Source organism: Furipterus horrens, unplaced genomic scaffold, assembly GCF_987537825.1.
Source record: "Furipterus horrens unplaced genomic scaffold, mFurHor1.1.pri manual_scaffold_6, whole genome shotgun sequence".
Taxonomy (NCBI): Eukaryota; Metazoa; Chordata; class Mammalia; order Chiroptera; family Furipteridae; genus Furipterus; species Furipterus horrens.
The window spans coordinates 68,126,858-68,144,426 of NW_028327176.1; the positions used below are offsets into that span (position 1 = coordinate 68,126,858).

The 17,569-nt window shown below is 39.8% G+C and overlaps 1 non-coding gene across 1 annotated transcript; it reads right to left on the reverse strand.

Annotated features, from left to right (window-relative positions):
* Window positions 1-1,970: 1,970 nt before the first annotated feature.
* LOC150006396 (U6 spliceosomal RNA) lies at window positions 1,971-2,077 on the reverse strand. Its single transcript, XR_016512027.1, has one exon. It is a non-coding gene; the product is annotated as a U6 spliceosomal RNA (small nuclear RNA).
* Window positions 2,078-17,569: the final 15,492 nt, after the last annotated feature.

Genomic DNA, 17,569 nt, shown 5'->3' on the forward strand with positions numbered 1-17,569 from the left:
CACCCCTTCTCCCACAGTCAATCCCCACCTCATTTTACATGTCCATAGTTATTTATACTAGTTCCTTTACTAAACCCTGTCCGTACTCACCCCCCTCCTAACCCTCCCCCCTCCCCCCGATAACTGTTATTCTTTTCCTTGTTTACATGCCTCTGGTTCAATTTTGCTAATTTGTTTGTGTTGTTCATTAGTTTCCTGTATTAGGTGATATCATATGGTATTTTTCTTTCATTGCCTGGCTTATTTCACTAAGCATAATTCTCTCTAGTTCCATCCATGCTGTTGCAAATGGCAGGAGTTCCTTTTTTCTTTCTGTTGTATATTATTCCATTGTGTAAATGTACCACAATTTTTTGACCCACTCATCTACAGATGGGCACTTAGGTTGTTTCCAGCACTGAGCTATTGTAAACAGCGCTGCTATGAACATAGGGGTGCATAGGTTTTTTTGAATTGGGGTTTCAGGATTCTTCAGGTATAATCCTAGCAGTGGAATTGCTGGTTCAAAAGGCAGTTCCATTTTTAGTTTTTTAAGGAAATTCCAAACTGTTTTCCATAGTGGCTGCACCAGTCTGCATTCCCACGAACAGTGCAATAGGGTTGCTGTTTCTCCACATCCTCGCCAGCACTTGTTGTTTGTTGATTTGTTGATGATGGCCATTCTGACTGGTGTAAAGTGGTATCCCATTGTGGTTTTATCTGTATCTCTCTGATAGCTAGTGATGTGAAGCATTCTTTCATATGCTTATGGATCCTCTGTATATCCTCCTTGGAGAATTGTTTATTCAGGTCCTTTGCCCATTTTTAAATTGGGTTGTCTGTCTTCTTGGTGTTGAGATGTGTAAGTTCTTTATATATTTTGGAGATCTATCCCTTGTGTGAGATATTATTGGCAAGTATGTTTTCCCATATGGTTGGTTTCCTTTTCATCTTGCTGATGTTTTCTTTTGCTGAGCAGAAACTCTTTAGTTTGATGTAGTCTCATTTGTTTATTCTTTCCTTTATTTCCCTTGCCTTAGGAGATATATCAGTGACAATATTGCTATGTGGGATATCTGAAATTTTCCTGCCTATGTTTTCTTCTAGGACTTTTACAGTGTCACAGCTTACATTTAAGTCTTTGATCCATCTTGTGTTTATTCTAGTGTATGATGTAAGTTGGAGGTCTATTTTCATTTTTTTGCACATCCCTGTCCAGTTCTCCCAGCACCATATGTTGAAGAGACTCTTCTCACTCCCTTTTATGTTCCTTCCCCCTTTGTTGAATATTAGTTGACCATATAGACCTGGGTTTATTTCTAGGCTCTCTATTCTGTTCCATTGATTTATATGTCTGTTCTTACGCCAGTACCAGACTGTTTTGATTACAATGGCCTTGTAGTACAGTTTGATGTGAGGTATTGTGATTCCTCCTACCGTGTTCTTCTATCTCAAGATTGTTGTGGCTATTCGGGCTCTTTTTTTGGTTCCATATAAATTTTTGAAGTATTTGTTCTATGTCTGTGAAATATGTCACTGGTATTTTAATAGAAATTGCATTTAATCTATAAATTGCTTTGGGTAGGATGGACATTTTAATGATGTTGATTCTTCTTATTCATGTACATGGTATACGCTTCCATTTATTTATATCTTCTTTAATTTCTTTCTTCAGTGTCATGTAGTTTTTTGAGTAGAGGTATTTTACCTCCTTGATTAAGTTTATTCCTAGGTACTTTATTTTTCTTGTTGTTATAATAAATGAGATTTTTTCTAGTTTCTACCTCAGATATTTAATTGTTGGTGTCCAGAATGCCTTCGATTTCTGAATGACTTTGTACCCTGCTATTTTACCAAATTCACTTATTACGTCAAGTAGTTTTTTCGTGGAGTCTATAGGATTTTCTATGTATACTATCATGTCATCTGCAAATAATGACAGTTTTACTTCCTCTTTTCCAATTTGGATGCCCTTTATTTCTTTTTCTTGTAAAAATATGGAATGCTTCACAAATTTGCATGTAATCCTTGTGCAGGGGCCATGCTAATCTTCACTGTATTGTTCCAATTTTAGTATATGTGCTCCCAAAGCAAGCACCAGATGGTATTCTTATGTGCCTTCCTTCTTTTGATCACCATTATATCTATAAAATTTTTCCGTATTATTGTTTGTATGGCAGCAGTTTGTTTTTTTTATTGAGGAATATTATTTCATTAAATGAGTATACCATAATTTCTTTATCCATTTTTCATTTGATGGACATTTAGGTGATTTTCAAGTTGGTGCTATTAACCTATTTTAATAGCTCAATAGAGCCCTGGTTTGTGTGGCTCAGGGAATTGAGTGCTGGCCTGCAAACCAAATGGTTGCTGGTTTGAGATACTTAGGGCACATGCCTGTGTTGCGGGTCAGGTCCCCAGTTGAGGAATGGGAGAGGCAGCCAGTGGATGTTTCTCTCACACATTGATGTTTCTCTCTCTTCCCCCTTCTCTAAAAATAAATAAATAAAATCTAAAAGAAAAATTAATGGTTCAATTATGTGAATTAGTACCTTAGAGGGGTTTCAATATTAATTTCTTCTATTTGGTTGGAGTGTAGCAAAGGAGCGTGAATGAATCAGCAGGAACCAGATTATAAAGTACTTTGTGAGCATGCTGAGGAACTTGGACTGCGTGCGTGGCATGGACAGAGGGAAGGAAGGGAGCCTATCAAACTTGCATTTTAGAAAAATTAATCTGGCAGGAGAGAAAACAAATGGTTTGAGTGAAAACCTGGAGTTAAAAGATGTGTAGGCAGAAAGACTGTGGCAATAGCACAGGTGAGAGATCAGCTGGGCCTCTTCTAACATAGCAGGAAAAGGAAGTGGGAAGATCTAACTAAGGGCTTCCACTGGGTAACTAGGGTAGCAACAGATGCATTAAGATAAGGAATAGGGATTGGAGCAGGAGGATACGGCACCATGGAAAAGATAATGGATTCATTTTTGAGATACTTATGGCATGCCCAGGTGGAAAGGACTATTTGTCAATTGGATGTGTAGGTGTAGAGTTCTGGAGGTGGTCCTGCTACAGAGTATTGGGACATCATCAGCACAAAGGTAGAAGATGAATGCAGAAGGTAAACTAAGTTTAGTTAGAATAATTACTGAGGTGGAAGGCATGGACATTTAGAAGGGAAGCCAAAGAAGAAGCCTGAAGAAGAGAGGCCTGAGACAAATGGGAGAGATGTGGGTCTTAGAAGTCTGCAGTTGAAAATTTCAAAGAGAGAGAGAGAGAGAGAGAGAGAGAGAGAGAGAGAGAGAGAGAGAGAGAGAGAGAACCTACAGAGAGGTAGGTGAAGTAAGGGCTGCACAGTAACCTCTGGATTTGGAAATCAGATAATAGGTGGGCTTTCCATAGCAGTTTCAAATGAGTGATAGGAGTGGGAGCCAGATTGCAGAGAGTTAAGAAAATAGGTGGAAGCAATTAGATTTCCTTTGGAAAAATTCAGCTGCAGTTAAAAGGAGAGATGATGGTATTAAGGGTAAGGTCAGTTTTTGTTTGTTTATTTGTTTCTTAAAGTGACAAATATTTGAGCTTGTTTACAGGCTATGGATAAAAAGAGATTGAACAAGCATTGGAACGAGGCAATAACTGATGGAATGGGACACTGGAGTTGGAAGTAGGAGATGGGCATTAAGTCTAGTAATAAAGGGATTGGCTAGGAAGAGGGCTATCTCATTCTTTGAAACTGGAAGACTAAGACCCCAACAGAAAGTGAAAATCATCAATTTTGGGGTGGTTTCCTCGTATGGTTTGCCCCAGAAGTGTTCAGTAACCTGGAGGTAGGTAGAATGTTGGATTGCTTACTGTTGATCACTAGTTTCTAATTTTTAAATAATGGCAAAAGTCATTTTTTCATCAGCTTCTTTTTTCTTAAAAAATATATTACTAATACATTTGAATGCATAATATACTTTCTTTCCCCTTCTTCTTTGAGGTAACTGCTATCCTGGATTGGCAATATGTCATCCCCATCCATCTAATGTATTTTTATTAAGTTTTTAGTATCTATAATTTATGTACAATATTGTTTTGTATGTTTAAAGACTTTTATTTTCTTTTAAAATTATAACAGAAAGTTTATTTAGAAAATTACAGAGGTAACCCTGTCTGGTGTGGCTCAGTGGATTGAGCACTGGCCTATGAACCAAAAGGTCACCGGTTTGATTCCCAGTCAGGTCACATGCCTGAGATGTGGGCCCGGTCCCCAGTTGGGGAAGTGCAAGAGGCAACCACACATTGATGTTTCTCTCCTTCTCTTTCTCTCTCCCTTCCCCTCAAAAAAAAAAAACAAAAAAACAAAAAACAAAAAAGTTACAGAGGTAATAGAAGTGAGCCAGCTGGACTATGTAAGTTAAGGAAACAAGTTACAGAAGCAAAAGAAGGTCCCTTGGAGCTTAGGAGAGGGAAGGGAAAAGTAATGAGCCTGAGGGGAATAAGAGGGGAAAAGGAAAGGCGTGGGCATGCTCCCCAGAGGTAGAGTGCCTAAGGACTTTTAATAAATTGGTACTTTAGTATTCATTCTGTAACTCACTTCTTTTACTGATTAGATTTTTGAAATGTATCCATATTCATCGATGTGGATGGATTAGCTCTGATTACTTAACTGCTGTGTGATTATTCTTTTATAAAAATGCTACAATTTATGAATTTTTCAGTTTTATTTGTTTCAAGTGTTTCATTATTATAAAAAATGAAAGGTGCAATATCTTCTTTATGATGATTTCCACATTAAAAGAAAATGTGTCCTGTGTTTGTTAGGTAATGTTTTATTCAGATCAATTAGATCAAGTTGCTTAATAGTATTGTTGAAATCTTTTGAGTCTTTACTGATTTGTTTTTGCCTCCTTGTTCTATCAATTACTAGAAAAAGGATAGTAAACTTTTAAAACATGATTGTGGATTTATCTATGTCTCCCTTTGGTTTTATAGTTTGCTTAGTGTATTTTGAAACTTTGTTACTAGGTGCAACACATGTTGATAATGATTATGTCATATTGAAGAATTGACCATTTTATTGTTAAAATGTCTGTTTTTATTTCTATTCATAGTCCTTGTCTTAAAGTCTATTTTGTCTGATATTAATTGCTCCTCTCCAGCTTTTTTAATACTAATGTTTGCATGGTATGTATTTTTTCCATCCCTTTACTACCAACCAGTTATGGATTTAAATGTAAAGTATGTCTCTTGTAAATAGCATTTAATTGGATCTTGATTTTTTAATACAATCTGATAACCCCTGCCTTTTAATTAGAGTACTTTAATCCATTTATACCTAAAGTAACTTATATATTAGAAATTCTGGAGACAGACTGCTGGGTTTTAAGTCTCAGCTAGTTCACTTAAAGTCTATGCAATCTTGCTGAAGTTACCTAGACATTTTTCCTTTCTTCTTTTCTTTCTCTTTTTCTTCATATTCTTCCTGTTTTTCTTTTTGCTTCAGCTGCTTCGTGCATAAAATAGGGTCAATAATAGTACCTACCTGGTGGATTTTATGGGAATAATATTCAGTAATACATATAAAGTGCTCAGAGCTAGAGTTCTAGTCAAGATGGCAGAGTTGGTAAACACTGCACTCACCTCCTCCCAGGACCACATCAAAATTACCACTAAACTGTGGAACAACTATCAGTTGAGAACTTCCTGAAGTCTAGCTAAACAGAAATCCTGTAACTAAGGATATATAGAAAAAATCATGTGGAGATTGGTAGGAGGAAAAGAGACACTAAATTGGCCTGGTCGCACACTTAATGTGTGGTGGTTAAAAATCAGAAGGGATATCTCAGCTGTGTAGGTACCTCCTGAGGAGTGAGACATCCCAGCCCCACAACTAGGTTTCCCAACCTGGAGCACAGTGCCAGGAAGAAAAGTCTCCCATATCATCTGGCTGTGAAAATCAGTGGAGATTCCATCCAGGTGAGACAAAAAACTGCTAGAGACTCAGGTCTTCCTCTTAAAGGGCACACACACAAGGACCTTCTCTGAGCTTGGGTGCTGGGGCAGCAGCTCAAAAAGCATCAGGAACACCCATAGTCTGGCTTCTGGATGAGGGCTGGGGCTGGAGGGGCAGTTCTCTCTCAAACAGAACTGCTGGCAGAAGCCATTGTTCTTCTGTTGAGCCCTCCCCCACCTAGCCTGCAGGCACAGGTTAGCACCAAGTCTCAGTTTCCATAAACCTAGCTAACACCCTTTGCTCACCCCAACCCCAATGATTTCCTGAGACCCTGCCACGCCCAACTTGTGGGCCCACCCAAGCCACTTCCAGTGGCTTTTCCATATAATCAGCCTGTCTTGGCTCATGCCTTGGACATTATTTCTAAAATCTCTCAAAGGTTTACAAACCCCAAGCAAGCAGCATCTGGCTTCAGCATGCCCTGTACCTCTTCCGAAAGCCCCAATTCCAGCACTAGCGGTACCTAGCCTCAGTTCACAGCTTAGCCTCTTCCAGGTGCTTCCAAGCCCAGCACAAAAGGCAACCATCTATAGACCACTTTGTAACTCATATCAAGTGTCTCCAGCAGGACATGAGCTGTGGCCTACCTTGGCCTGCCCCCTCCCAAGAAGTCCCAAAACCAGCACACCTAGTGGCCAGCTTCAGACCACACCAGAGCACCACCCAATCATTTTCACAAATGACACACCCAAAGGGCAGTCTCAACAGACACCAGAGCCCTGCTGAAGCAAATCCTGTTGTGTGGGGTCAGCCTTACACAACAGCTCCTCCACTGTAGTCACAGGCAGTCCTCATGGCCAATCAGCCTGAGGGGCAATCCCTCCCATATGTGCCAACAGCAATCAAGGCTCTACAACAAGAGGGCACACACAACCCACACAACAGACACTACAGATCACTCGGCTCAGTTGACCAGAGACTGGGTCTCACAGGATACCTACTACACATGGCCATTTTATCAGGCCTGGGAGATGCAGCAGCTCTAATACATAGAAACAAAGACAGGGGGGCAGCCCAAATGAGAAGACAAAGAAATATGGCCCAAATGAAAGAGCAGAACAAAACTCCAGAAAAAGGACTAAATGAAATGGAGACAAGCAATCTACCAGATGCAGAGTTCAAAATACTGGTTATAGGCACACTCAATGGACTTAGGGGAAGAGTAGATAAATTCAATAAAAATGTTAGCAAAGAGATAGGGAACATAAAATGGAAATAATGTTATAAAACTAAAGGGGTTTGTTCACCTGCTTGCATCAAGTTCAGTTAAACACAAACGGAAGTTTGCAGGAAATAAAGTAAAGGTTTATTTAAGGAAATGGCACCAATCCTGGAGTCACAGATGAACTAGTTAGTGGTCTAGAACCTGGCTTCCCCCTAGCCTGCGTGGGCACAGATTATATACAGGAAAAAAGGAGTTAGGGTCATGGGCTCTACTAATTGCATGGGGCCAGGGTAGGGAGTAGTTAGTTGATTGTTGTTTCAGATCCTGAAGTCAGCCCAGGAGCCATTCCATCTACGTTAATGAGGTTGTGGCCAATAGGGCCATTCTAGTTTCATGGGCCTGAGGGATGAAACGCAAGGATGTTGAGATGTTAGCTTTAGTTTGACTGAAACTCTGTTCCCTTAATCAACATATCTGAGGACTTTTCTTAAGACAGATTAACACTGACCAGAATCTGATGTTCTAGGGGCTTAAAGGTGTAAGAAAAAAAAAGAGGCAAATGAGTCATGGTGCCATTAGACTAAACAAGGCAAATTTGAATCAAGAAAACAAAGAAGAAAGGGCCTTGTTCAAAAAAATAGTCTCTGAGAGGTTACAATAGAAAACATAAAAAAGAGCTAGCTAGAAATGAAGAATACAATAACTGAAATGGAGAATACATTACAAGGAATCAACAGTAGATTAGATGAATCAGAGGATCTAATCAGCAATTTGAAATACATGGTAGCAGAAAACATCCAATCAGAACAGCAAAAAGAAAAAAAAAAGAGGACAGTTTAAGGGGCCTCAGGGACAACATCAAGCATAACATCATTTGCATCATAGGGGCACCAGATGAGAAGAGAGAAAGAAATTGAAAACCTATTTGTAGCAATAATGACAGAAAACTTCCCTAACCTGGCTAAGGAAATAGACATACAAGCCCAGAAAGCACAGAGAGTACCAAACAAGATGAATCCAAAGAGGCCCTCACCAAGACACATGATAATGAAAATCCTAAAGACAAAAGACAAAGATGAAATATTAAAATAAGCAAGAGAAAAGCAGTTAGTTAACTACTAGGGAGCTCTGATAAGACTATCAGACAATTTCCCAACAGAAACATTTCAGGCCAGAAGGGATTGGCACAAAATATTCAAAGTGTTGAAAGGTAAGGACCTACAATCAGGATTACTCTACCCAGCAAGGCTATGTCATTTAGACTTGAAGGACAGATAGAGCTTCCCAGACAAGAAAAGTTTAAAGGAGTGCATCATCCAAACCAGAATTACAAGAAAAGTTAAAGGGAAGATATTCACCAATGATATATCCAATAAAGGATTAATATCTAAAATATATAAGGAACGTATACAACTTAACATCATAAACAGTCCAATTAAAAGCAGACAAAGGATCTGAATAGACATGTCTCTAAAAAGGACATACAGATGACCAATAGACATATGAAAAGATGCTCAGCATCACTAATCATCAGAGAAATGCAAATTAAAACCACAATAAGCTATCACCTAAAAATATATATATATATATATAATATATATATACATATATATCACCTCATACCTGTTAGAATGGCTATAATCAATAAGTCAATAAACAAGTGCTGGTGAGAACATGGAGAAAAAGAAACCCTCATGCACTGTTGGTGGGATTGTAAATTTGTGTGGCTACTATGGAAAACAGTATGGAGGTTCCTCAAAAAATTAAACATAGGACTACCACATGACCCAGCGATTTTTTTCTCCTGCATATTTACCCAAAGAAATCCAAAACACTAGTTTGAAAAGACATATACACTCCAACGTTTATTGCAGCATTACTTACAATAATAAAGATATGGAAACAACCTAAGTATCCATCAATAGATGAATGGATAAAGAAGTGGTACATATATACAATGAAATATTATTTGGCCATATAAAAGAATGAAATCTTGCCATTTGCAGCAATATGGATGGACCTAGAGGGTTTATACTAAACAATATAAGTAAGACAGAGAAAGATAAATACTATATGATTTCATTTATATATGGATTCTAATGTGAACAAAACAGAAACAAACTCATAGATACAGAAAAAAATTAATGGTTGCCAGATTGAAGGAGGTTTAGGGGATGGATGAAAAAAGGGAAGGGCTTAAGATGTATAAATTGTCAGCTATAAAAACAGTCATGGGGATGTAAAGTACAGCTAGAAAATATAGTCAATAATACTGCATTAACTATGTATGGTACTAAATTTATCAGGGTGGTCACTTTGTAAGTTATATAAATGTCTAATCACTATGTTGTACATCTGAAACTAACATAATATTGTATGTCAACTGTAATTAAAAAATTAAAAAAATTTTAAACAGAAACCATGAGAAAGGAAATCCATATGGATCATAGAATACTACAGACATACACATACATTCACGTGCATGTGTACATGCACATATTATTTTTAGTACAATGCTATAAAGACATATCAGCTATAGGTGATTGTTCAATTGCAAGTTGTTTAAATGTACTTTTGTATGGTTATTTAGAAATCTGAGTTTAATAAAAGGTCATGCAAAAAACAACAATTTAATTCAGCGAAGACACATTCTTCTGCTTCTCTGCCCTTCAATCTCAAGAATTTGCAGTACTGTTTACCAACACTTGGTAGCATTGTACAACATATGTAGGACTAACTCCCACTTTATATCAATCTCCAAAAGACTAAAATTACAAAACAAATACCATGAGGGGACAGTTTTGTGATGGACACTCACTCATGGAAAGGTTATGTAATAAGGGAAAATTAGAGTATTTGGTTAAGAAACAAATTAAATACTGACAATTTTCTCTATAAGAGAAATCCACAAAAGGGAGAAATCCAGGATGGCTCTCATGAAGTGAGGTGGCTTAAAGGGAAAATAGTGGTTTAAGTTGGCCTTTGAGGTGTTGGATTCAACTTCAGGGGATTGTGAGAAGAACATTAAATTCACAGAGGAATGGGACAGATGCAAAATAAAATGTGAGCAGAGAAAATGAGACTTATTGAGATCAGAACTGAAGGTTTATGCTTTGAAGTAGTTTTGAGGATAAATGGGTCAGTAGTGAGCAGGACAAGGAAGGTTACTGAATTTAATAACTGGGCAGTACATGGAAATCCCTAGAAGTGCTATTTCAGGAGACTGATGGTTCACAGAACTATTTATTATTTCTAATATGCTGTTTCCTTTTTTGTGACTAATAGCCTTCATAATTTTTCATGAAAAATAACACTAATATCTCAAGGATCCTTACAGAAATTCTTACACTTTTTTTTTTTTTACAGGAGTAAATCAGAACAGGATACCAGGATCTTTAGTCTTAATAGATGAAGTAGCTTGAATACATGACTTTATTTCAATAATTTAAACTTAAGTTTATTTTTTAAATCTTAGTGTTTTAAAGGAGGGGAAAAAACATTTTCTGTCTGACTAATTTGGAAAAAAGAAAAATAGGTTTTAATTACTGTGACATTAAAACATACACCTTGAGCAGAACTGTCATGTTCAGATTCAGTTCTTCTGGTTTGTCTCATGGCACTGAACTCAGCTCTTCATAAGGAGCAGTCTCCTCCCCACCCCCATATGTCCTACTTCTACAGGCTGTTGCAGATCCAACTAGAGGCTCCATGGTACAGCAGTTGGTTCTGTGGATTTTGCTTATGCTTCAAAATATTGTGTGTCATGAGAAGAGGGATAGATAGCAAAGGGTCACATGGTATGGCATATACCTACTGTGTTCCTTTCATATCATAGGTGAATGCCTGTATAGAGATTAGAAAAATGCCCTAAGAGATGGTTACATGAGAAGACTTCTGTTTCAGTACAATGATGTTTTTAGTTGGTTGTACATTATTGGACAACCATGATCAGCAGTTGCTTTGGTAAAGGGAATCTCAATTATCCACATTCCATAGCATCATGAACCCAACTCTAGATAAGATAAACATTATATGGGTGAGTTTATCCAAATTTAACATATAAGGTTACTCAAACCAAACATAAACATGAAATAAAATAAGAAATGCTTAAAATTTGTGTAGTTACTAAATTCTCCAAAAATTTCACGGCATTCCAAATAACAGGTAAGAAAAACCTTACATTTTTAATAAGCCTTGTTTATTACATTTTTATTTATAAAATTTTATTCATATAGCTTATGTTTAATGACATGAGATTCTACACTTTTCTTTTGTAACAAAGAACATTACCATTTCCTTTTGTTTAAATCAATAAGAAAAGTGTTTATAGTTATGAATGTTAATAAGATACAGTCCCTGCCTATAATGCAATGAGGCTTTTGGGGACTTTGGGAGGCAATGAGGGTATTTTGTATGTGGGAGGAATGTCAATCATTGGGCAACAGTCTTTATGATGGCTACCCATGATCCAAACTCCTCTTACTCTTTCTTTTGTGTAATCCTCCCACCTTGAAAGTGGGCTGGACCTAGTGACTTGCTTCTAACAGATAGAATACAGGAAAGATGAGGATGTTGCTTCTGAGATTAGGTTAGAAAAATAGGGTGACTTTTGTCTTGATTCCTCTCTTGTTTGTCCATTCGATGGAAGCCAGCTGCCACATTGTGAGGTCTCCTATGAAGAGGCCCAGTGGTAAGGAACTGATGGTGGGCTTCAGCCAACTGTTAGTAAGGTGGTCTCAGTCCAACAATCTGTGAGGAATATAATCCTGCCAGTACCCTTGTGATCCTCCCCTAGTTGATCCTTCAGATACCTGCCAGACTAGCCAACACTCTGACTGCAACCTTGGGAGAAACCCAGAACCAGAGGACCCAGTCAAGTGCTCCAAGATTCCTAACCCAGAAAACCATGATAAAGTTTGTTTTAGTCGTTAAACTTTGGAGTAATATGACTAGAGCAATAGATAACTTACATTGCCATCAAGAAGCTTATGATTTAATTAAGTGAAATAAACATATAAAGATAGTAATTAACACATATAGTACTTACTACATACCATACATATGACTAATTTAATCCTTACAACAACTCTATGAATTAAGTATTACTTCTATTGCCATTTTATGGATGAGGAGATTGAGGCAACAAGAAGTTAAATAATTTGCTCACTGTCACACAGCTAGTGGGCCTGGGATTCAAACTGAGTTTGGTTCCAGAGTTCAAGTTTTTAATCACTATATTGTACTGCTTATTCTCATTTTATATACCACAATAAAAGTTTCTATACTTTATAGATGCAGTACAACATAGGGAATGATGATATTTAGAATAAATGGGTCAGAAGGATGCACAGATACCTAAACAGAATTTAAAACCTGAAAGAAAGGCATTTGGGGAAGATGGAATAGCATATGCTAAGGTATAAGGCACAAAATGACACTGTACTCAGCCAATTAGGAATTTATGAGCAGTGCTCAGGGAGTGGTGGAAAAACAGAGGTGGAACCTAACTACAGCACTCACTGGATGGCCCAGGCATATGAGTTTGGGCTGAACATAGCCAGGAACTCATCTGGGCTCATGCACACTCCTGAAGCATGGATGTTTTCCCTGCTAACCCTCAGCATGGAGGGCACCATCTTGTCTGGGTCTTTGTCACAGTGTAAACCTTAGGCTCAGAAACTTTGTTGCTCCTCCTAATCTTTCATTCACTTTCTGGCTGCCTGTTGGCATTGCAGAAACATGAAAGACCTTAGACGTTCATTTTGTATTTTACCACAGGGTTCTCAGGTTTTGAACTACTATAGCAGTCTTTGGTTCGCACAGTGCATTGGGTTGCATTAGGCTAATTATCATGCAACTCCTCAAGAGAAAAAGTACTTGTGCTCAGGCTTTTCACTTGTGCTCACGCTTTTACCTTGCGTGGCTGTGCTGGGCCTCATTGAGGTCACTCGTGCTCATTTTAAATCTTGTGCTGGTTGCTACGGACTGAGGCTGTGGGTTCTGTAACAAGATGGCAGTGGTGACAGCGCTATGACCAGCTGCAGATTTTTAAGAAAAAAAAACCCCCAAAACTGCTTCAACAAATATGTACCGGAGTCCCCACCATGTACTGGACACTGTTCCATGTAGTGAGAATACAGTGAAAACAAAATGTGAATTCGCTGATCACAGATTGAGCTTGATTTTGCAAATGAAGCAAGCTGTCCTTCAAACTTTCAAGTTCCATTTCAAAAGAGAAAGATACTCCACTATTAAATGGTAACTGTGTGAGGAATTATGAAGGAAAGTTGGGGAAGAGAAGATAACCGAGGAGTTTACATTGTGAGGTGGATGGAAGTGGGAGTAAGAAACAAACAAAAAACATTTGTAAGAAACAAGGTCATAGTGACTCCCAAACTAGTAAAAAGTCATTAGTAACAAAGGGCAAATGTAATTAAAGGATCTGAGAAGGAAGTTGACAGCATTAGCTTATCTACAAATCACAATAGGGGCATTTAAATGAACGAGTTAGATTGTACCTCCAGAGTATCCAGTCTCGGAGAAATGGGGAAGAAGGAGAGGGGAGGGGGAGCTAGTTGCGTTAGGGCGGGGAAGCTAATCGCTCTCACTTTAGGGTGGCAATTTTAGGGTGGGGAAGCCAAAACTATAAAACCAGGTTCCTTTGTCTACTTGGGGCGCCCATTCTCCTGGCTGTGAGAGTGCGCCCGGCTCTGCAGGCTCGTGAATAAAGGCCTCGCTTTACTGCTCAAGTCCTGTGTCCCAGTTTTTATTGTGAGTGTTTCTCACAATTTGGGGGCTTGTCCGGGATCCTCCGCCTGTGTGCAGGAAGGGGCTCTGAGCCAAGGCGGGGAGACACGTCCTACCCACTTTTGGGTGGCCCACTTGACCCAGGGCCCACCTGCCTCAGTGTCCGGAAATGACCTGAGACTTCTTGTTGGAACAGCAGTGGATCGACGCAGGGGGGAGACAAAAGCAAACACCGCGGCAACCAGGCAACCTCGTGCATGGGCCAAGGTAAGAAAATTGGACTTAAGTACTTCTTTGGTGGTTGGGCATCCTCGGGAAGCTGATTGTGTGTGTGGCTGGTACGAGTGTGGAGTGCCTCTCCGCTGGGTCCGCTGTCCCGTGAAGGAAACGGCCGGAGTGCCCCTCCGCTGGGTCCGTTGTCCCGTGAGGGAAGAGGCCGGAGATGGACGAAGCATCTCGGGCTTGAGCACACAGGACTGTATATAAGAAACTTCCAGTAAGGGAGGTTGAGTATACAGGGCGTGGGTAGAATTCTCTGGTATAGGGGGATTGAGCTCACGGGGTCTGTGTTCAATAGATCTCTGGTGAAGGAGGTTGAGAACACAGACGGATCCAGCCATGGGAATCAGCTGAGGATGGGAAATGGAAATTCTAGGCCTAGGGGTGGGGACCAAAAGTAAGGAAAAGCACAATGGTAAATTATTGTTGTTTCCTTTGGCCAAAGGAACCCATTTATGGGAAATCTGTCTTCTAGCCCCGATTTGGGTCTGATGAATGTTGGGTTTGTCAAGCCCTGGTCTTATATGTGTGTTCAGCCTTTTTGAATTGTTTGTTTGTTTGTTTGTTTGTTTTTGGAGAGAGAAGAGAGGGGCATCGCTGTGTGGTTGCCTCTCGCTTGTGCCCCCAGTTGGGGACCTAGCATGTGGCCTGGTCATGTGCCCTGACTGGGAGTTGAACCAGCGACACTTGGTTCACGGGCTGGTGCTCGGTCCACTGGGTCACAACAGCCAGGGCCAGGCATCAGACTTCAAGGAAGAGAGGGAATATTCTCTCTGCTGATCACCACCTACCAGCAGATCCGCGGGTCTCTTCCCTGTAAAAGAGAAAGAAGATAAAGCCTGGAACCCTCTGTCCTGTCTCCCACTGCCTTATAGCCCCGGCCAGCCGGCAGCCAACTGGGCAGAGGCACCGAGGACGGACAGTACAGACGGAAGAGGCCAGGAACACCTAGGAGATACCCCACCAGTATCCACCCCCATGACACCTAAGGTGCTGGTGGGAACTTACTCTAAATTAAGAAAGGAATTGAAACAATGTAAGCAAGACCTAAAGAACTTCCCCATTTCCTCAGAGCAGCGGGTTTCCCCTTAGGGATGTCTCCATGGGTCCAGGACATATTAGATATGTCAAATGCTCCTTCAACAAGCACTGAACTTAGAAACTTCAAGCGCAATATGAAGCACCTGGTAGAGGACTCCCTTGGACTGGTGGAACAACTAGACCAGTTCCCCGGACCTAGCATATACATGTGGACAGAATTAATGTCGATACTAGACATCTTCAGTGGGGAAGAGAAGGGAGCGATCACACGCACTGCTATGAGGATATGGGAAAGGGAACATCCTCCCGGTCAGGGAATTGTCCCAGCCTAACAAAAATTTCCCAGTATAGACCCTGAATGGAATAACAAGCCAGAGGATAGGGCTCAAATAAAAGACCTTAGGAACCTCGTCACCAGGGGAATCAAGGAGTCTGTTCCACAAGCACAGGATGTCTCCAAGGCATTCGAAATATAGTTCCATCAGATTCCTACAGAAGCTCAGGGACCAGATGAGGAAGTATTCTGGTCTAAATCCAGAGAATGCTGTAGGACAGGGACTCTTAAAGGTCACCATTGTAACAGTAACTGGCCAAATATTTGTAAGAAATTGCAAAAAGTAAATGAATGGGCCAAATAAAGCAATTGAAAAACTCCTCAGGAAAGCTCAGCAAGTGTATGTTAGAAGAGAGGAGGAGAAGCAGGAACTTCAAAAAGCTGCAGGATATCTCTGCAAATCAAGAACTTTTAGCTGCCAGATACTGAGTTTGAGTTCAGTCCTTCACCATGTGGAAAAGAACAAGGATTGGAAGCATGTCATGGTTAAATCTAAAGCAACAAAGGGTATTTAGAAAGTTTGTGAATGCTGCAGAAGGTCAAAGAAAAGTTGTAATAATAAAAAGGAAAATTATGGAAGCTTTAAACCTGGGAAAAGGAAACCTCAGCTGCTTGTGTTCTGTTTATGCTCTGAAAGGAAAAATTGAGGTTTCCCAGGGAAATTTTAAAACTTCACATGAAAGAAAGGGAACCAAAAGAAGTGTAAGGCATGTAAATGAAAAGGTATGTTAGAAATTTATAAAGGTTTTGAGAAGAAATTGTATGGTTTTAGTAATAGAAGGTATAATGCATGGAAATGTGGTTTTGAAGGATAAGGATTTTCCTTCACACCTTTATATTTTTCTCCCTACCGGAACCCTCCAGTATTTGGCATTGTAAAGAAGTAAGAAGTGACATAAGGTTCCTTTGCATAAAACTAATAAGACCAGTTGCTAATGGTGGTAATGTCAGCCGAGGCTTTGACTGGAATGTCATGCCTGAAAGAGGCATGCCTAGGCTAATGAAAGCCCATGAGGGAAAGGCCTAACACCTTGGTTGGTTGTGCGGTCCATGGCAATCTTTCTAGGGAAGAAACAAAGGTTGCTTCCCTGATAAATGGCTAGGAGGAAACTTAAGGCACAATGGAAAGCTTGAAGAACTTGTAAAAAGCATGGGTTTTACAGGCAAGGCCAGATGGCAGGTGTGTGGCTTAGCTTGTGCACCCAGAGGGCAGACTGAAGGTCAACCTTAAGGTTCTTTGTGTGAGTTCCAGCAAAGCAGACTTAAAAGATTTATGCGATCAATTGCTGCTCTTGTTGTATTTATGCAAATGAACAGGCTAAATTAAAACTGGACTTAATGCAGTCCCTTTAATAACAAGGAGGGTAGTCTTGAGAAGAATCGTGATTTGAGGAAAATCACAATGCTCAGTGGTAGACTATAAACTAGTGCAGCTGTGTCTATAAAGTTTATGTTAATTGAAAGTTTGTTTTCATTCGAAAGTTAAACCAAGTCTGTGACATCAATAATGCTTAATTTACAGGCAAGAAGAATGTCAAATGCCTTGCAACTGGATGTCTTCCCAATAAGACAGTCTTGCAAATTTAGAGATTGGTTTGTGAATTGTGTTGTGTGAATTAACATGTGTGTGTTCTTTCTGTTTTCATAGGGTATAAGCCTATGATCTCATTACCTGAGTGATTGTCTGTACATAGAAGCTGCATTTAAGAAGCCCATCTGCATTGCCGCCCCCTGAGACTCAACAGTTTGGCTGAACTAAGTGGTTGGGTTGGCGAAGTATGGGTTGGTCAGTGGGCTTCACTTTAAAACCGGTCTCTCTTTTGCCTAAAATAACTTTCAGCAAAGGAGCTCCTTCCCCAAACTGCCAACATCTCCAGTGCAACCCTCTTCTTCTGACACTGAACCAGCCACAGACCTTAAGTCAGGAACCCCATGTGGCTGCCAGAGTTCATGGCCTAGAAGCTAATGTATCTGGCATAAATCCAGTAAGGTGGCTAGGTCTTCACTTAGTGACAACTACTCCTTCCCT